Here is a 21,947-nt window from a genome sequence, read left to right on the forward strand (position 1 = left end):
AGTTTCCCCTCTATTCCTAGTTTACTGAGAATTTTATCATGAATAGGTATTAGATTTTGTCAAGTGCTTTTTAAAGCTATTGATATGGTCATATGATTCTTTTTTAATCTGTTGATGTGATGGCTTACATTAGTTGATTTTAAATGTTAAAATAGCTAAATGTTAAATGTTAACATTAAAAGCTAAATAGTTAAATGTTAAACTAGCCTTACTTATCTAGTATGAATCCCACTTGGTTATGGAGTATAAATATTTTTAGACATTGTTGGATTTGTTTTCTGAATACTTTGTTGGGAGTTTTTGCATCTATGTTCATAAGAGATATTGGTCTATAGTTTTCTTGAAATATATTTGCCTACCTGGGCATTTGGGCAATTGTGGTCTCATATTATGTGTTAGGAAGTACTCCCTCTGTTTTTATCCTCTGAAAGAGATTGTAGGAAGTTGGTATTTTATTTATAATTCTTCTTTATAACTATAAAAAACAGGTAAATATAAGTTTACCTGTGAACTCATCTGGGCCTGGTGCTTTCTGTATGGCTCAGGGCAGGAGGGGGAGTATTCATTATTAGTTCAATTTCTTTAATAGATATAGACATTCATATTGTCTATTCTTGTGTGAGTTTGGGCAGATTGTGTCTTTTAAGGAATTGGTCTGTTTCACCTAGGTTCTCAAATTTGTTGGGCATAGAACTATTCCTGGTATTTCTCTATTATTCTTTTAATTTTCATGGGATCTGTTGTGATGCCCCCTTTTTCATTTCCAATATTAGTAATTTGTGTCCTCTCTTTTTTTTTCTTAGTTAACCTGCCTAGAGGCTTATCAATTTAATTGATCTTTATTGAGAATCAGCTTTAGGTTTTGATTTTCTCTATTGAGTCCCTGTTTTCACTTTCATTGATATCTGCTCTATTTTCTATTATTTCTTTTCTTTGGATTTATATTTTCTTTTTCTAGATTTCTAAAGTGGAAAGTTAGGTTATTGATTTTTTTATTGTTCTTTTTTCTTAATACATGCATTCAATACCATAAATTTCCCTATAAGCAAGACTTTCATAACATCCCAGAAATTTTGATAAGTGCTATTTTTATTTTCACTTAGTTCGAAATATTTCTTAATTTCTCTTCATTTCTCCCTTGACCCATGTGTTATTTAGAAAGTGTGTTTTTTATACCTACATATTGGGGATTTTCAAGTTATTTTTCTGTTTCTGATTTCTAGTTTAATTGCATTGTGGTCTGAGAGCAAACACTGTGTGTTCTATTCTTTTTTTTTTTAATTAAAATATAATGTACTATTTGTTTAAGGGGCACAGGTCTGTGATTCATCAGTCTTATGCAACACCCAGCACTCACCACAACACATACCCTCCCCAATGTCCCTCACCCAGTCACTTCATCTTCCCCTCCCCTCTAGCAACCCTCAGTTTGTTTCCTAAGATTAAGACTCTCCTATGGTTTGTCTCCCTCTCAGGTTTCATCTTGTTTCATTTTTTTCGCTCTCTTCTCTTTTGATTCTCTGCCTTGTTTCTTAAATTCCACATATCAGTGATGTTCTATTCTTTTAAACTTGCTAAGATATCTTTTATGGTGTAGATATGGTCTATCTTGGTATATGTTCTGTGTTAGCTTGAGAAGATTATGTATTCTCTTGTTGTTAGACAAAGTAGTCTATAGGTGTTGATTGTATCCAGTTCTTTGGTGGTGTTGAAGTCAACTACATCCTTTTCTGATTTTCTGCCTGCTGGATCTGTCCACTTCTTATAGAGGGTTTTTTGAGGTCTTCAGCTGTTATAGTGGATGTAACATCTTTTTATCTTTGTAGTTCTGTCAGTATTTGCTTCATGTACTTTGATGCTCTGCTGTTGGGTACATACATGTTAATGATTATTATATTGTCTATAATGATTATCATATCTTCTTGGAAAATGATTATTATATCTTCTTGGAGAATATCTTCATCATTATATAATATCATTCTTTATTCCTAATAACTTTCTTAGCTTTGAAGTCTACTCCATCTGAAATTAATATAACTATTCCTAAGTCTTTTTTTTTTTTTAAGATTTTATTTATTTGTTTGACAGAGAGAGAAATTACAAGTAGGCAGAGAGGCAGGCAGAGAGGGGGGAAGCAGCCTCTGGGCTCCATCCCAGGACCCTGAGATCATGACCCGAGCCGAAGGCAGAGGTTTACCCCACTGAGCCACCCAGGTGTCCCTATTCCTAAGTCTTTTGATTACTGTTAGCATGGTTTATTTTTGTCCATCCATTACTTGGAATATGTATGTGTCTTTGTATTTGAAGTAGATTCCTTGTAAATAGCATATAGTTGGGTCACTGTGTTTTTTGATGTGCTCTAAAAATCTCTGCATGTGTTTAGACTATTCACATTCAAACTGACTTGATATAATCAGATTAAACCTACCATATTTGTTATGTTTTCTATTTTTTTGCTCCTGTTTTTTGTTCCTAGTTTTTCTTCCACTCTTTTTCTGCCTTTTGTAGTTTTTAGTATTTTATATTATTTCATTTTCTCTCTTCCTCAGTATATTAGTTATACTTATATCTTTTTTCTTTTTTATAGTGTTTGCCCTAGAGTTTGTAATGTATATTTACAACTAATACAAGTTCACTTTCAAATAACACTATACTATCTCACTGATAGTATAAGTACTTATAATCACAAAATAATCCTAATTTTCCCCTTCACATCTTTTATGTCATTATTATCATGTATTTCATGTATTTGTAAGCATTCATGAACAGATATATGTACATGCATATTCATACACACATAAGATATGTAATTTAATACATTGTTGCTAGTATCATTTTGACCAAACCATTATCTTTTAGATTATTTTAGGGTAAAAAAATAAAGATTTTTATTTTACAGTCACTTATACCTTCTTCAGTCCTTTTTCTTTAGGTAGGTCATCAAACTTCTCACTGTAAACTTTTTTTCAGCTGTTTTACTTTTTTTTTTTTTTTTGCATACATGTAAACTTAAGGAAAAAAAAAAAAGATCAATACTTGTGCCCTCTTTTGGTCCAAAAAAATATGAGTCCAGGTGTTTCCTACTTATTGCATTCTTTCCAAAGGGACTGATTTCTCCAAAGGATGGAGTGTTGTGCTATTTTTGCCTGGTATTTACATTGAGGTTAACTCTGTTGGTTAGAGTGTACTGGTAATGACACCAATGACATGGGTTTTATTTCCATGTGGTTCAGTTAACTTTGGTTTTCCACTGCCACAGACTGCTCCCATAATTATGTCTAAAATGTGTTCTTGGCCCAAGGGAGACCTGATGAAGCAAAGTGCAAATCCATCACCATGTGGGAAAATGGACAGCTAAGTGCTCACCCAGCTGATGGGGGAAGGGCAATGACTGAGGGGTCCTATCATAGTACAGTCTCTAAGTTCACACCTTAAATATGTATTATTTACACTGTCAAGTTCAAGATATGTGATTTAACATTTTGGTTTTAAAAGTCAAGTACAAGCAAGGAAGTTCAGTTTATAGGCAAATCTTGAAATATTAACCAAGGTTTCATTTTGAAAAAAAAAAAAAAATGAATCATGCCTAGCCCTTTCCAATTACATAATATTTACTTATCCAAATGCTTTACCAAGTTTAAAATATCTCAGCTGTATATTTGAAATTACATATAACAAATATTTGATTATGTAGTTTGCTGAAAATGAAGACTCTAATGTAGAAATTTGTGATCTTAGTCTATGCAGTATCATAGTATATCTCCAATATTCTCAGGTCATGGTTCAGCAAACTCTCAAATCTCAAAAACCAGAATACTTTAGTTTTTAACACAAACTTATAAGGTATCTCCATTAGTCAATACTCGTTAAGTATTGACTAGGTTCCAGGTACTATGTTGAATAAATGCAAAGAGATACTTTGCAGTCCCCAAAGAGCCCCTCATGCAATGAGGGAGGAGGTGCAGATAAATAAGGAGACCATTATCATTTTTTAAAAAAGAGTGTGAAAGTGGTGTGTGAAATCAAAGCACAGAGTAGTGACTGTGAGAGCAATTACAAAGCATATCCAATCCCAAATGGACAAGTAAGAGTTAGCCAGGATAAATGGGGTAGATAAGACAGTCTATGCAGAAAAAACAAACTTGGACTTAGAAGTTGAAGGGATCATACTACATTTTAGATCTGCAAAGAGTTTAGTATGATTAGAATTCAGAATATGGAAAGGGATGGTGAAAAATAAGACTGGAAAATTAAACAGCTTCAATTCATAAAGGGGATGTGGATGATAGTCTGAAAGCATAGGGAAGTGACTAAGATATTTTAAGCAATGTTAGGTTGGTGTTGGAGAAAAATGAAGATGTGAAGTGAGATGTAATTTGTGTTTGTAAAATTCAATTTTGCGTTAGTAGGAAGGCTAGGATTAGAGTCATTCATTCAACCAGGTATTTGCTGAGTACCCTTTTCGTGCCTGGCACTGCTCTAAACTGCACTAAGATACTTAGTGACCTGAACAAACAAACTCCATGTTTTTACAGCACTAATATTCTGGTGGAGGGTGGAGGGGGAAAGATAGTTAACAGTTAAGAGATATACATATACTATTCTCTATGTTAGAAAGGACTAAGAAGAAATCAAAGCAGGGTAAGTTGGAAGGGATGGAGGTGTGTACTGTTGTAGATCTTTTTATTTATTTATTTTTATTTTTACTTTATTTTATTTTTTAAAGATTTTATTCATTTATTTGACAGAGAGAAATCACAAGTAGATGGAGAGGCAGGCAGAGAGAGAGAGGGAAGCAGGCTCCCTGCTGAGCAGAGAGCCCGATGCGGGGCTCAATCCCAGGACCCTGAGATCATGACCTGAGCTGAAGGCAGCAGCTTCACCCACTGAGCCACCCAGGCGCCCCTGTAGATCTTTTTAGATCAGGGAAGTCCTTTCCAATATGAGCAGAGACCTGAATAGAAAGTTTGTTCTAGGCGGAAGAATTGGTCTTGGTGAAGACCCTAAGGCAGAATAAATGGCATATTCAAGAGCAGAGAAGCAAGTCGAACTGGCCCTGAGACTGTAGGGAGGAGAGCTGTTGGAGAGCAGAGAGGGCGCCTGTGGACATATTGAAAGAATGGTTGCATATGTGAGGACAGGACTTAAAAAATGAGATCTACTTTCGGAGAAGTGGGAAATGTTCCAGGAAGAGCAGTCCTTCCCATGTGTCTTTTGCTGTTGCCTCTCTATCTCCTTCCTCCTCCTCTTTCTCTAATTTTGTACTATTTTGCTTATCCTATAACTGGTCATATTTATTATGCAATTTCAGTCTTTTCTTAATATATAGTTTTCTTTATAGCACCTATTTATTTGAAAATGAGCTACATGTGTTCATATTTAGATATAGCCTTTGATGTTAATAAATACATATATTGGTATCAAAACAAGGTAAGAGTATAGAGAGTAATGATAAAGACAAATATAAGTACTGTTTTAGATCTTTTTAGATCAAGAGAATCCTCTCTGATAAGATGGCATTTGAGGAGAGAACATACACACACATATGTGTATATGTATATATGTGTGTATGTCTGTGTATTACATAAATATATATATATACATAATAACGTGTTCAAGAGCCAGGTTCTTCTGGTCTCTATACATATTCACATATAAAGTGCTGAGAAAAGAGGTCATTGTGTGAGAATAGAACTCGAATCTGTTACCAACTGGTAGACTTGCATAAACCTTATGGATTGGACAGCAAGTATAGTAAATCTATTTCTGAAACAAAGGTAACAGTTTCTACTTCAGGGAATCTAAACAATGAGCATTTTCCTTTCGTTTCCCTGTTTTGTAAGCCTAAACTCCCTCTAGCCTGTCAGTTATGATTATATGTACAGTTCCCAGCTAATGCAAATAAGAGAAGCTGCTGATGGAAGTCAGAATTTTAAAGAGACTTCCAGAAGTATGGTAGCAACATGAAATTGATTCAGTCAGTTTGCTGGTGGAGTTCACAGAGCCTGGATTCTTTGAATATATCTACAAGTCACCACCGACTAATTTGAGATCCACATCTTTTGCATTTTCTGGTCCTGTTTTTCAGTCAAAATGCTGTAGATCTAGAAGCAAAAAAGACAAAATGCTTCTGTCACTGTTTCATGATCAGCCCTAATGGGAAAAGAAAAGTTAATTAAAATCTATGAAAATGAATCGAGTAACCTTTAAAAATAGGCAGTACAATGTGGCCAACGTAATATGACAATTTGTTAATGGACTAGGCAGTTGTAATCAGTTTTAAAATAACCTGAAGCTTTTTTTATGTTGAACAAAAGTTACTAATTAAAGGAAGCAGTGACCTGTATGTGAGATTATCCATGAAAACTGTTTGCCATCTGAACATAGCATCAAAAGAAAACACTCGCTTAAGATTTTTCTTTTCATGGTATAAACTTACATTGGGGACTCTTTTGGTTTACTCTTTATCTTTTTTATTACCAGTTGAGTATTTTTTAATCCCTTCTATTTAAATGAGACACATATTTTAAATCTCATTAACAGTAGAGGACTAAAACCACTAACATCCCAATCCTACCCATTCATGAACTGGGTTTGAGTTGCTCAAGTGCCCTGTAGAAGGTCTAATGCCTATCAAATGCCTTTGAAGACATTCTTGGTCTTTTTGCTTTTTGTTTTATTTGTCTTGACACTGACAAGGAAAGAAACTGATCTGGCAAATGAAAATATTTGTGTTATATAATCTTCATTTTTGTAAAAATCCACTTTGTGCTCTTTTTCTACTTCCAGCTGAAACAGTTGATTTAATTTGTTTTTTTGGAATTTAAAAAAAGACTCTGAATAAGAATATATAGAAGAATTATTGTAATTGTGAGGATTTGAAGAACAAAAAGGGAAGATTTGTAATTATCTAAAGTGTATTTACCCTGGGCATAAAAGAAAACAGATAGGTATTAGAGGTAAATGAGAATGATTTTATCACATGTTCATTATCTATACACAGTCCTAACAGTATGAATAATTGCTTACACTAAGTGAAGAATCTGTTTGGGTTTCTAAAAAGTTTTGGGGAGATGATTGTCATCCATATTAATTATGAATAATTATTACTCATACAGATCAAGCCACTCAACTAAGAAACAACAACTAATATGTAGAGACCATGAAGCAATTTACCAAAGTACTTAGAGTCTCAGTCCTGGGGGGATCTTTGCAATAACCTAGGTTACTCCCTTTATTTTACTGATGTAATCACTGTGGCCAAGGAAGATTAAGTGGTCATTCTTTTAACTCTGCTAACTAATAGCAGGGGAAGAACTAGGACCCAGATCTCCTGATTGTCATTCTCGTATTTGCCACCATAGTGCCTAAACCATACCTTTTTTGAATGGGCTTGTAGAAACTTGGCTGTGAACTTGAACATTGCTGATTGGCTTATAATGGGTTTTGCCATTATTATTTTGATTGTCAAGCTATCCCAATTACAGATATGACCAGATTCTTCTGACTTTTGCCAGAGGATAAACTGCTTTTGGGATAGGAAATCCCAACTGTTTCAGAATTATTAGAGGGGATAAAATATAGAATAATAATATAAACTGTAATGAAGTAAACAGTTATCACTTAAAAACAGCTATAACTAAAGAATAGTTATTTTGAAATGCTGATTGTACTTCCCTATTTTATATCATCTGGTTTGTCATCTGATGTTTCTGTCTTGAGGGGTAGATAGTAACTCTGTGATATTTCTATATCAACCTAAGATAGTGAGCTCTTGACTTCTCCAGCTTTCCAGATGTCATGGTATATAGTATATGTTATATACATGATATATAGTATATGATATATCATGGTATATAGATGTGAAGACCAGAGTACAGCAAAGTAGGAGTAAATATTTCTTCTCTTTCCCCTTCTTACTCTATGAATGTTTGTAAGAACATCAGTTTTTATTATCTTAAAAATGCATTTACTCAGTAAATATTTCTTTAGCTTATACAATATTCTGAGCTTAAGCTCCTGAACATGGTACTTATCAAAGAGTTTGATTTTGATGACATATCCAAATTTATAACAATTAACTACAATAGAATAAATAATAAAAGAAAGTACTCTGGGAACATGGAAGCCGAAGCAGTATTTCTAGGAATATGAGTGGTGTTTGGTCATTGGATGGCTTGTGAAAGTCAACAGAGGATATTTGTTAAGTTGGGATTTGAAAATGGTTACATGTTTTCTAATTTGTGAAGTTCAGGAAGGACATTATAGATAATGTAAAGATATTAAAGGGATGACAAAAGATTATGGTCTTGGAAGTAAACTGTGGAGTGATCCTTTATAAATAATGTACTAAGGAGTTTGAACTTTATCTCAGCATGGAAAATACTAGAACTCTACATTTTATTATTCCCCTATAGTTGTATATCCATGGAAGACATCGAAACTGAATTTAAGAGCTTCTTTCACTGAGCTCAGCATACCCTAGAATACTTGACCATATACACTCTAGGAAGTCATGACCAATCAGTCACTTATGGCAGCACAGATAGAATCCAACACTGTAAGTAGTTTACAGCCCTAGAACACCTTTGAACAAAGAGTAACATAAGCATATCTGTTTTAGAATCATTACTCAGGGCAGTCAAGGGGAAAGGTTGAATTATACAACACTGGGAGTAGAGAACACAGCCGACACTATTGTAGTATTTCAGATGAGAGTTTTAGAACATGTTTTTGAAGTGGAATTTATGGAACTTGAAGGTATCACTGATTTTCTCAAAGTTTTAGTAACAACTCCCACCCACCTTAACATCTATTTGGGATTGAGTAAAAACTATATAGTTTATTTCACAGCATTCTACTATATAGATTCCCATAAATTCAGATCAACAAAGGACTTAATTTCTAGTTTACAAGATATGAGAAGGGAGGGAATAATATTGTAGAGTCTCTGTCTTCAGAATAGAATACAGTATCCAGGAAAATACTGATGGTCTTTATCCTATCAGTGTGCGGTTTGCCTAATTATTTTCTCTCTTGCAGAAGCAGGACTCTCTAATCATCAACACAATTTATATTCATAGTTAATAATTATTATTGTGATATCTTTGTAACAGTGTGATGAAATAATGATAATTACTAATAATTGAAGAAGTCATGTGCATTATTTCATATCTTTCAACAGTTACGTAATGTTGGCATTTTTGTCATCATTTTAGAGTGAAGGAAAGAAGAGTAGGTGGGTAAGATTATATATCCAAGTGACTCTGACACTGAAGCTCATGCTCTGTATTCCTCAGCATGTCCAATGTTTTATTTTTATTTTTTCTTTCTTTCATTTTAGTATAGTAGTACAGTAGAAATATAGGAAAGAGAAGATGGGTATGTTGACTAGAGCAGTTGCAGTGAGGTTGGACAGGAATGGGCAGATTTTGAGGTACTGACCTCAAAAAGTTATAATTAATTCATTATCTCTAATATCTATTATCTCTTATTTTGTCTAAAGCCATTATGATTTTTAAATTGAAATTCCAGTTAGCTTACAATGTAATAGTTTCAAATGGACAATATAGTGATTCAGCACTTCCATAGATGACCTAGCGCTCATCACAAGGGTACTCCTTAATCCCCATTACTTATTTCACCCACTCCCCCGTGCACCTCCCTTCTGGGAACCATCAGTTTATTCTCTGGAGTTAAGAATATGCTTCTTGGTTTGCTTCCCTCTCTTTTTTCCCCCTTTGCTTGTTTGTTTTGTTTCTTAAATTCCACATAGGAGTGAAAATCATATGGTATTTGTCTTTCTATGTCTGACTTATTTTGTTTAGCATAGTACTCTCTTAGCTCCAACCATATCATTGCAAAGGACAAAATTTCATTCTTTTCTATGGCTGAGTAATATTCCATTATGTGTATGTATGCACACACACACTCTCTCTCTCTCTCTAGATCTTTATCCATTCATCTATCAGTGTACACTTGGGCAGCTTCCATAAATTTGGCTATTGTAAATAATAATAATGCTGCAGTAAACATGGGGTCCATACTATCTTTTTGAATTAGCATTTTCATATTTGTTGGGTAAATACCCAATAATAGAATTTCTGGATCATGTGGTAGTTCCATTTTTAATTTTTTGAGGGACCTCCATACTACTTCTCGCCATGGCTGCCCCAGTTTATATTCTCAGCAACAGTGCCTAAGGGTTCCTTTTTCTCCACATCCTTATCAGCCCTTGTTGTTTCTTGTGTGTGTGTGTTTTATTTTATTTTTTATGTAAGATACATCATTGTGGTTTTGATATGTACTTCCCTGATGATCAGTCATGTTGAGCATCTTTTCATGTGTCTATTGGCCATCTGGTTGTCTTCTTTGGAAGACATGTCTCTTCATATCGTCCATCCATCTTTTAATTGGGTTACTTGTTTTTGGGTGTTCTTTCTATATTTATATATAAGTTCTTTTTATTTTGTATACTAACCTTTTATCAGTTATGTAATTTGCAGATATCTTCTCCTATTCCCTAAGTTGTTTCTTAGTTTTTTTGTGTCCTACACTGTGCAGGAGCTTTTTATTTTGATGAAGCTCAAACACTTTATTTTTTGCTTTCTTTCCCTTGCCTCCAGGGACATATTTAGAAAGAAGTTGCTATAGCCAATATTAAAGAAATTACTGCCTTTGGTCTCTTTTAGGAATTTTATGGTGTCAAGTCTCACAGCTACATCTTTAATCCATTTTGAATTTATTTTTGTGTATGGTATAAGAAAATGTCCCAGTTTCATTCTTTTGCATTTTGCTGTCCAGTATTCCCAACATCATTTGTTAAAGAGACTGCCTTTTTCTCATTAGATAGTCTTACCTGCTTTGTTGAGGATTAATCGACCATATAATTGTGAGTTCATTTTTGGGTTTTCTATTCAGGTCCATTGATCTGTGTGTACTTTTGTGCCAGCACCATACTGTGTTGATTACTACAGCTTTGTAATATAACTTGAAGTCTGGAGCTGTTATGCCTCCAGCTTTGCTTTTCTTTTTCAAGGTTACTTTGACTATTTGGGGTCTTTGTGGTCCATACAAATTTTAGAATTGTTTGTTCTAGCTCTGTGAAAAATGCTGTGGGTACTTTGGTAGGGATTGCATTGAATGTATAGATTGTTTTGGGTAATATAGACATTTTTTTAAAAAATTTCTTTATTTGAGATCGAGAAAGAGAGAGCACGAGAGGGGGAGGACCAGAGGAAGAAGCAAACTCCCCACTGAGCAGGGAGCCCTATGCAGGACTCCATCCTGGGAGTCCAAGATCATGGCCTGAGCCAAAGACAGTTGCTTAGCTGACTGAGTCACCCAGGTGCCCGTAATTTGGACATTTTAACAATATTTGTTCTCCCAGTCCAGGAACAAGAAATGTTCCATGTCTTCATTTCATATACCATTTCTTTCATCAGTGTTTTATAGTTTTCAGAGTATGGGTCTTTTACTTCTTTGGGTAAGTGTATTCATAGGTATCTTAATTGTTTTGGGGGCAATTTTAAATAGGATTGATTCCTTAATTTCTCATTCCACTGATTCAATACTGATGTAATTTCTGTATGTTGATTTTTTATCCTGTGACTTCACTGAATTTGTTTATCAGTTTTAGCAGTTTTATGGTGGACTCTTTCGAGTTTTCTATATAGAATATTATGTCATCTGCTAAGAGTGAAAATTTTACTTCCTTGCTAATTTGTATGACTTTTATTTCTTTATGTTGTGTGATAACTATGACTTTGACTTTCAGTACTATGCTAAATAACAGTAGTTTCATTGAAACTTTTATTTTGAGGATAATTTCCTATTCACATGGAGTTGTGAGACTATCTAAAAATCCTATAGGGGTGCCTGGGTAGCTCAGTGGGTAAAGCCTCTGCCTTCAGCTCAGGTCATGATCTCAGGGACCTGGGATCAAGCCCTGCATCCAGCTCTCTGCTTAATGGGGAGCCTGCTTCCCCCTCTCTGTCTGCCAATTTGTGATCTCTCTGTCAAATAAATAAATAAAATTTTTTTTAAAATGAGAGAGAGATCCTATAATATGTAAAGGTCCCCTTACCCATTTTCTCCCAATAGAAATATCTTGCAAAAATGTTGTATAACAGCACAACCAGGGTATTGACATTGATAGTCAAGATACAGAACATTTTCATCCACATGAAGATCCCTCATGTTGCCTGTTGTAGCCAAACTGACTTCCCTTTCTCCCTGACTCCATCCTTAACTCCTGGCAACCACTAATCTGTTTTCCATTTTCTGTAATTGGGCTCTCTATCTGTTTGATTAATCCCTGTATATATACCTCCACAAAGACTACACAGTCTTGATTACTATAACTGTATAATAAACCTAGAAATTGAATAGACTGATTTTTCCCAGTTTACTCGTCTTTTTAAAAACTCTTTTAGCTACTGTAGTTGCATTTTCTTTTCGTAAAGAATTTCTGATTTGTATACCTTTTATTTCTTTGTTTTGTTGCATTAGAAAGGTCTTCCCAAACAATGATGAATAGGAATTGTGAGAAAGAGCATTCTTACCGTATTTCTGATAATAAAGGGAAAACATCCCCTCTTTCATCTTTCTTTAACATTAAGTATAATGTTAGTTGTAGGGTTTTTGTAGGTGCTCTTTATTAGGTTGAGGAAAATTCCCTTGTATTTTTTTTTCTGAGTTTCTTTCTTTTTTTTTTTTTTAATCTTGAATGTGTTATGAATTTTATCAGGTAGATTTTTATGCATAAGTTGATATGATCATGTGATTTTTCTTCTTTAGTATTTGAAATGAGTTTCTTATAGATAGCATATCATCCATAGATCATGTCATAGATTAATGGCAGAGATGTCATTCAAATCTGGCAATTTCTATCTCTGAATTGGTGTATTTAGACTATTTTCATATAAGGTAATTATTGATATGTTAGGACTTAAGTCTTCCATCTTTGCTTATTTCTGTATTTTTTATTTCTCTGCTTTTTCTCCTCACCCTTACTGTTGGTTATTTAGCAGGTGGGTTTTTGTTTGTTTGTTTGTTGTATTTTTAGAATCCCACTTTATCAATTGTGTTTTTAGTGCATCTCTTTGTGTAGTTCTTTTAGTGGTTGCTCTACTCATTACATTGTACATATATAGCCATCAAAGTCTACTGGCATTGTCATTTTACCAGTTTAAAGTATAAAAAATTTCTTTCTTCATATTCTTTTGCCCTGACTGGCTTAGTTGGCATAGCATGCAACTCTTGATTTCAGGGTCGGAGGTTAAAGCCTCATGTTGGACAGGCAGCCTACTTAAAAAAATAAATAAATCTAAAAATATATAATATAAATATTTCCTCTAGATGCATTTAGAACCATGTCAGATAGTGTTCAATTTTTTGTTTCAGCATCAAACTTAATTTAAAAATCAATAGGAGAGGGAAATTGTTTGATTTATGTGTATTTTCTATTACTGTGTTCTTTCTTCATTTCTTAAGATTCCCTTTTTGTTAATTAGTTCTCTCTTCTCTCTCTCTCTCTCTTTTTTTTTTTTTGATAACTACCGTAGTCACTGTTTTAACATAGGTCTGATAACAACTTACTTTAATTTTTCTTCCTGAGAATGTCTCAATTTCACCTTCAATCTTGAAGGATATTTTCACTGCTTGTGGGATTCTAAGTTGTTGGTTCTTTTCTTCCAGCATTTAAAAATTGTGTTATGACCTGTATGGTTTTTAATGAGAAATTCACTAACATTCTAATTGTTTTCCCCCATAACTAAAGTACTTTTTCTCTCTCACTGTTTTCAAGATTTACTCTCAATAATTTGGTTTCTAAAACTTTGTCTGTCATATTTAGAGTAGATGTAGAGTAGACCTAGGAGTCTGAAATGCCTTGCTGAGTAGTAGGTGCATCAAGAATCCAGCACAAACTTTTGTAACTTCCATAAACAGGAGATGCTTGAAGAGCAAGTCATAAACCTAGGATTTCTGTAAGCCCAAAATTACATATTTACTTGCACCATATGAGTCTAGAACCAAAATGGGGTCTAAGATAAACTGCCTTCCAACCTAAGGAATTTATATAAAAGCCAAGCTTTTATATAAGTGAACACAATTTAAGAAAGAAGCATGATTTTATGGCTAGATATGAACATATGAAACTTATTTTTGGAGTGGTATTTACAATTCATTATAAACTTCTCTTTCTTATTTTGCTAATTGTGACATATAGTCCCACTGAGCAAAACAATTTAGAACAGTGATTTATTTATTAAAGAATATGTTCTTACTTTCTCTGCTTGTGTTGCTAATACAAATGATAAAAGTCTTAATAGGTGGCTGAGTCAGAACGTTTTGTTCTACATCTTGGGGTTTCTCCAAGTCAGCACCAAGAATGAGATGGAATTGGGTAGATTATTGTGTTGTTTTCTATAGGGTATCAGTTTTGTGAAGAAGAGGTTTTAAATCTCTGTAGTGGTCAAGATGGAAAGTTTCACCAGAAATGAATGGACATCAAATAAAACATGAGTACCTGTATTTGGATGTTTTACCACATACCCAAGACAGACAGTGGATTGTAAACCTTTCATTTATTGGACTGTTTGGGCTCCATCCGTAGACCAGTATGTTGTTTCAGTGTCTGAAACAAACCACAGAGGATAGCCATACTTTTTGAATGTTGTTCTTCATTTTGATCTGTGTGTTTTCTGTGGTCATTCCATGAGAAAACTCTTAACTCATTGTGGTATATCCAGATATGTACCAGTGGGTGGCAGTAGATATGGAAGAGTTCTAAATAATGTAGCTACCAATCATAGATGGAGTCTTAAAGTAGTATACTTGAGGGCTTTTTTTTTTTTTTTGCTTATTTTTTTTAAATGTAACTGATCATTTTTCACACATTTTTCTGACTTTAGCAGGCATACTGCTAAAGGGTAATTTTTAAGATAATTATAACACCTAATGTATATATTATTTTTACTATGTATCAGACACAATTTTAAGTGTTTACATATATTTTAAAATAACACATTTGATTATTTTTAAGGTATTTTGGCTAATATGCAATTATATTATTATTCACTTAAAATATTTACCTATACTAGTATAGCAGAACAGAAAAAGAAGCTTGCTAATAAATATTATATTAAGCAAAGGAACTATTCAGCTGCCAGCCATCTGGCATCTTCTTCACAGATTTTTGTTGTTTTATTTTGTGAGATATACTGTACATTGTGTGATGCATACACTTTGCCAAAAACAACTGCCTTTTCAAATGTTCTACGTATTTGCTTTCCATCAAAGCCACATCTTTTGATGTCTTCTCTCAGGTTTGAGGAATTTCATTTTGCAGAGCAACTAACTATAGGTCTTCTCACAGATTATTGGTACGCAAATTGCTTTAGGAAAGTTTTCTTTCAATTTGGGGAGGCATTGGATGATGTGTAAGCATTTATGATAGAATTTGGAATAATATGACATTTCAATACATCTTGAAAAGCAAAGGAGGAGAGTCAATTTTTCAGGAGAAAAAGTGCTGGATCCTGATTCAGTTTAGAAGCCCTGGGTTTGGGTTCATGCACATATGTTCACTAGCTGTGTGACACTGACAGAGGCTTTGGCCCTTCAGGAACTCCTCATCTATAAACTGTGATGAATTTGGATTATATCAGTGGTTTCCCATCAGCATAATTTGGAGCTTTATAGCTCCACTGCGGCACCACAGGGGGTGATGCCAGGTTAGGTATAGAGCCCCAGCAGGCAGGCCCCCAGGTCCTTCCTTCTGCTTTCAACTGAGAAGCTTTCTTTCAGCTATTTAAATTACAGTATTTATTTATATACCGTATACACTTGAAAGTGTATATGATTTATTCATAAGAAAAAATTCTACTTGTTTTAAAAAAAAACATTGAAAACCCTTGGATGCGGTTATTTCAGTGGTCCCTTCTGTCCCTAAAATATTAATGATTCTAATAACTAGGAAGCCAAAAAAGAAAAAAAGATAAATTGGTCCTGGTTCTTAGCATGTAGCCAATGTCTCTAGTATACAACTATGGGAGGCTAGGTCCATCATTTATGACCTCTGAAGGGTTGTAAGGTACTCTTTTATTTGATTAACTTTATTATACCACAACTGCACCCCACAAAGACGAATGACACAGATGTAATTTTTTTTAAAGATTTTATTTATTTATTTGATAGACAGAGATCACAAGTAGGCAGAGAGACAGGCAGAGAGAGAGGGAGAAACAGGCTCCCCACCAAGCAGAGAGCCCGATGCGGAGCTCAATCCCAGGACCCTGAGATCATGACCTGAGCTGAAGGCAGAGGCTTTAACCTATGCAGCCACCCAGGGGGCCACAGACTTACTTTTTAAAAAGCTTACTTTCTTTTGAGAATTTACACTACCTATTGTTTTAAGTAAATGGCAGGACACAGAGTAATACTGAATATGAGCACTGATTACTAAGTGAGGTATAGGAGCCAGGAGTTAAATGCTTTTCTCTGTAATCATTAATTTGCCATATTCTCCTGTCAATGCTCCTCTGTCCAGTGCTGCAATTATACATGTTGCTGTGTCTGAAACCCTTGTTTCTATAACTTTCTGTCCATGACCAGCCGGGTGAAGATATTTTATAGTAAAGGTTAAGGGAGAAAATCTACTCATTTCTAAACTTGATCTCCAACCTTTCTGTCAAGGGTCAAGTTGCTAGAGAGATGGGTTGCTCATGTACAGCCTGACATGATTCTCCTTTTAAAAGCAAATAAACAAACAACCTATCTGTTTCTTGGCTACCAGGAACCAGAATCAACATAAAAAAAGTGTCAAACCTCCTTAAACAGCCAGACCACTAGTTGCAAAAACTGTGAAGAAAGTAGTACAAGACCATCTTAGCCAAAAACATGGTCAAGATATATTACCCTGAATGTGCCAGAGAAATGCAAAGTGGAACAAAACAAAACAACACAACTGGATTTTCCCATTCTCATCCATAATAGCCTGTTTTTTTTTAAATGGTATTTTTTACTCTAATAGCTCTATGTCCTAATGAGTTAGTATCAGCTTATTTAAAGAGTTGGAGCCAGTCCAAGGAAAATAGGCAGAACTGCTGCCCTTTTCACCAAAAAAAAAAAAAAAGAAAAAAAGAAAAATCTTTCATTAACTCATGTTGATGGAAGCACATTTAGCCACAGCAATTTGCAAGGCAGTTGAATTGCTGTTTGTATTGAACAGCAAACCAGAGAATAATAAAGCAAAACAGGAACATGCCAGTGGTGAGCAAGGGAACAGGGCAGCCCTTCCACTTTTTCCGTGCTGATCATTCATTCGTTCTAAAGCCGGTAAGACCAAACAACAAACAAGATTGCTCATTATAACGAGATGCACTAATCACACTCTGTGGTCCCGGCCTCTATCACTGCAGCTGTCCAGAGGCCTCACCTATATTCTCTGCTCTTGTGGTTGCAGCGAAGTAGTTGCTTCTCAGCAAAGCCCGGTGGCCATATTTTACCAGCACAGCTTAATAACCCTGTTCATCATCCCAAAGGCATGCATTCAAACAAGGGACCTAACAAGTGAACAATTGCATAGAGCAGTGATGTAGAGGAGTCAATTTGGGGGATCCAGGTTAAGCAGCAAAGGTAGAGAGGTAGTAGTTAGGAAGGATATGGATATGAAGACATTGGAGCCCCGATCGTTGACATCAGAGAACTCCTGAAGGAAATCAGAGGAATACAAACATGTGCATTTTTAAAAACAATAGTATTAAGGAAGGTACAATTAAGGGAGTTAAAAATGAGAGCAGGATGTGATATATATGGCAGGAAGATTGCCCTAGGATTGCAAGGAGAGCAAAGCTCTAGCTGGGGCTTTAGACTAACGAGGGAATCTCAAGCAAATCATTTGCCTTCTTTGAGCCTCATGTCTTGATTTATTGTAGAATGAAGCGCTCACTGTAAAATAGAACATTCTTGTCAATTCTGAGCTCTCCCAAGTTTCCAAATAAAGATAAGAAAGCTCCATACAGCTGGACTACCAGCGACTTTTAAAACTGACAGCAATCCAACTAAACCTAATTTAAGTACAAGCAAGGAGGAAAGGGAGGGAGGAAAGGAAGAGAAAGATGGAAAGGAAAAAAGAAAGGAAGGAAAATAGGGAGAGAAGAAGAGATGGAGGGGGGGAAAGAAGAGAGTTCAAAATTCAAGTTATGCGGGCTTCAGGCAAAGGTCAGTCTTGTCCTCAGCCTACTCTGTCTCTTGGCTCTGCTTTCTTCTTCACCAGCTTTGCTGTTGTACACGTTCCTTTGGCATAGTAGAAAAATACAGCCTAGAAAGAACCAGGCTAATATAAGCTTGTGGCTTCAGAAGGGAATTCTACCAATTTTTGCCTGTGTGTACAGGGTTTAGTCCCTGTGTTGTTAGCAGGACAGTCTGGACCTACTCTGGGCTTGAGTTGAGGCCTAGCTGGAAGGGGCAGCTCCTGTCTGCAGGGCATGCTGCTAGCAAGTTAGGTAGTAAGCATTGGCACCTCGTGGTTCACACAGGTGTCTGTGTGTGTAGGCTGGAGGCTGTGGGAGGGGAAATGATGCCCATCAACTCTTTTCTTCTTAGAGAAGCTGCCCAATGATCCCTGCCTCTCCAGCTCACTCGCTGACATTAGTAAACAGATCTCTTTCCCATATATCCAGGAATTTTTCCGACTGGTGCTTCTGGGCTGTAGTTCCACAAGGCCCTTTGTTGTGCTGTCTCTTTAAGGGTAAAGACTCAGTTTCCTCTCACCTTCCTGGCTCTCCCAGAGCTTAGGGTGATTATTTTTAAAGTTCCAGGTGTTAAGTAACACTGATTGTAAGAACTTCTGAAATTGTGCGCCTCTAGTTTTTGAAGTCAAATGTCACAGGGGTTTCTTCTCCCCTGTGTGGGCTCCCTATGCCTGCAGTGCCTGCTGTGACGGTCTGTTTCCTTCCCCTCTTTGTGCCCAAGTAGTCCCTCCCTCCTGAGGACAGTCTGAGGGTCTATTTAGCTCCCAACAGCATCTCTGTGCTTCTTATCCTCTTCCACATGGCCTCTTCTCTACATTTAGCTGTGAAACATCTGGTCTACCAGTCTTTGTATCATCTTCTGGGTTATTTACACTGATGTGGGCCTTATCTAGTGGTAGCCGTGGGATGAGGTGAGCTTAGAGTTCTCCTACTCTACCATCCTTCCCAAAAGTCTAGAAGTTCTATATTTAAAATGCCAGTTATCGTTTGTTTTTATTTTTGTTTTTTTGTTCAGTTGTTGAAAATTAAGCATTCCAATTGGTACTAGCCTTTTTGGAAAAACAGCATAACCTCTATATATTTAGAGAAATTGAGAACATAATTTTTAAATTGCAGTAATTCTATGAAATTCTGAGGGTAACTGAACATCTTTACCTTCATATATCTTTACATTTATAATCTTATTGAGTCTGTGAGTTGAGTTTGATTGTACAAGAGATGCGGTGCCCATTATTTATCTGCTATGTTTTAGCAAATGTGTTTGGTATTTGATGTACCAAGTGAAGTTTGGAGGAACAAGATCAGTTTTCTTTGATGGTTAGTGGACCCTACTATCCATCACTCCAAGTCCAGTGTACAATTAAACGATGTAATTCAGTACAGGGGGCCTGGCTCAGAGAACCTTCTAATATCCAGAAGTAGTGAATCAAAATGGCCATGTTCACATAGGGACACAGTAGTGATCTTACATCTTGTGACTATTCAAGAGAGTTGTGCCAAAGACACAATTTACTGAAACTGTTGTTTTTAGCCTGTCTGGTGCCTATTCCTTCTTCTTTTAACAGTTCCCTGGTCTTTCATTTAGAAACTATCCTTTCTCTTCTTCATCTAATCCTTTTGGGGTTATCAGTGGAAGTGCTCCATCCTTTCCCCTAGCCAGTCAGTAGGCAAGAGATCTAAGCTAAGCTCATGAGCACTTCTCTTTCTGGAATTTCACCCAGAGTGGAGTGACACAAAGACTAGAGGCAACCAGGATAAAACGCCTATTAGTTCATGATACTTACATTCCTACCATTCAAGATCAGTTGTTACTCTATAGAGAGTAACAACTGGCTCCTCTTTTCCCATGCATCTGTTAGTTACTCTTACGTCCCTCTAATAAATTCTGAATGCTTCATGTACAGTTAACAAATGGTTGCTATAAGTTAGCAAGTGCTGGGTACCAAAGCATCCCCAATTCCATGTATACAGGTCCTGATTCTGTGAGTTGGGATTGGCCCTGGGCTCACTGGGCAGTTTGGTATCTCTTGAGCTCCCCTTCTGAGTCATCCATAATCATCTTCAAGCCAGTTAACAGCTGTGCTTCTGGGCGTTGGCTAGCTGCCAGTTAAGACAAACTGCAGGGTGTCATAGGTTGGAAGAGTCCCTTGTCATCCAGCAGGTTGTCCTGGCCTTGTTCTTTGGTGATGAGAGAGTTCCAAGTGGGGAAGTGAAATGCACAAGGCCTCTTGAACTCTCAGTGCAGTTGGGCACAGATTCTGCTGTAGTCTGTTTAGCCAGTCAAGTCAGGAGGCTGGGCCAGAGGTGACATGTAGAAAGTAGATGAGTGTGACCTCCTCAAGGCGGCAGCTGCAGTGTCACAATGCATATGAGTAAGGATTCAGGGTGAGGAATTTTTGAAGGCACTGAAACAATCTGCCACCCCCAAGTTGGTTTCTGTGTAGCTAAAGAATCTGCTATGCCAACCAAAGACCCCTTCTAAAATGCAGCCTAATGCTTTGACTTTCTCCTCTCAACTTTATAGACCTAACTCTCATTAGGGGAGGTTTGGGAGCCGAAGTCCACCCTTCTATGGGATATGGAGCAAAAATCACCTGTTCTCCTGAATCCCAGTATATCGTGTTTTGATGGAATTTTATGTGACCCTTCTGTAGCTGAATGAGCCATGCAGACTCGCCATCAGTCCTACCATCTGCCAGCTCTCCTAAGTTCCAGCGTATTGCCTGTTCACTTATGACCTATAGCCGCGTGCCTTGGCTACTCACATAGTATTGCTTCCTGCTGTATGTAGTATAGTACTTGCTAAAAACATTTGCATTTGCCTTTCTGAGATATATATTGAATTTCTGTAAGTTATATTTTCCTTTTATGCAGCACAGCCTCTTGGTGAGCTCCATCAATCACAGAGCAAGGCAAATGCTCATATTAATGTGCACTGCTGTAGGTGTTTCTTGCCTGTTTTCATCCAACTTCTGACTCAGCCCAGCCCTCTTTAGGTTTGTGAGATCTAATAAGATCATAGCACAGGGTGGTATAGCTGCAGGCAGAAAATTGTGCTTGCCAAATATATTTTCCTTTATAGCAAGTTTGTAAATTAATGTAGGGCACCAAGATATCATGGCTATATGCATGCATATAGACAGAACTCTCTTCAGTTGACTACCTTCGCTTCTAGCTGCTAATTTCCCTGAGATGATGCTAAGCTCTTGGTCAGATGTAGCTTTAGTGCTTCCCACCTTCTCAGCGTGAAATGATAATTAATATGCCTTTACAGTGAAGATGGTGTTCTACTTCCATTAATAACACCCATTATTCCAGGATGTTTTAATCTGGTTATAAAAATGGACTCTGGAGGCGGAGTTTGGCTTGGGAGCTTATTTTAGGAGCAAATGGTTTGTTTCTAATTTTTCATTAAAGAGAAAAGGAAGTTTTTTTTTTTTTTTAAAGAAAATTTTGTGTTACTTCAGAGTTATATAAACAGTGGGCCAAATTCCTAAAATATTGATATGGTTTTGGATTTGTAAATTAGTTGGCCTTCTTCTCTGGTACCTCCACCAGAGTCCAGACCTCCCAGGGCTTCTCAGCTAGCTCAGGATTGGCAGAGTCCAGATCTCTGTCCCATCTCCTCTGTTAGGATCAGAGGGCATTTCTTTGACATTCCTTTTCCCACTTAAACATTAAATTCTCTTT

General features: G+C 36.2%; 1 protein-coding gene across 12 annotated transcripts in view; it reads left to right on the top strand.

Annotated features, from left to right (window-relative positions):
- CEP128 (centrosomal protein 128) overlaps window positions 1–21,947 on the top strand; it is a 378,971-nt gene that overhangs the window by 283,021 nt on the left and 74,003 nt on the right. The gene's annotated exons all lie outside the window — the stretch shown is intronic.

This window comes from Mustela putorius, unplaced genomic scaffold (assembly GCF_011764305.1).
Source record: "Mustela putorius furo isolate JIRA1106 unplaced genomic scaffold, ASM1176430v1.1 tig00000129_pilon_pilon_pilon, whole genome shotgun sequence".
Lineage (NCBI taxonomy): Eukaryota > Metazoa > Chordata > Mammalia > Carnivora > Mustelidae > Mustela > Mustela putorius.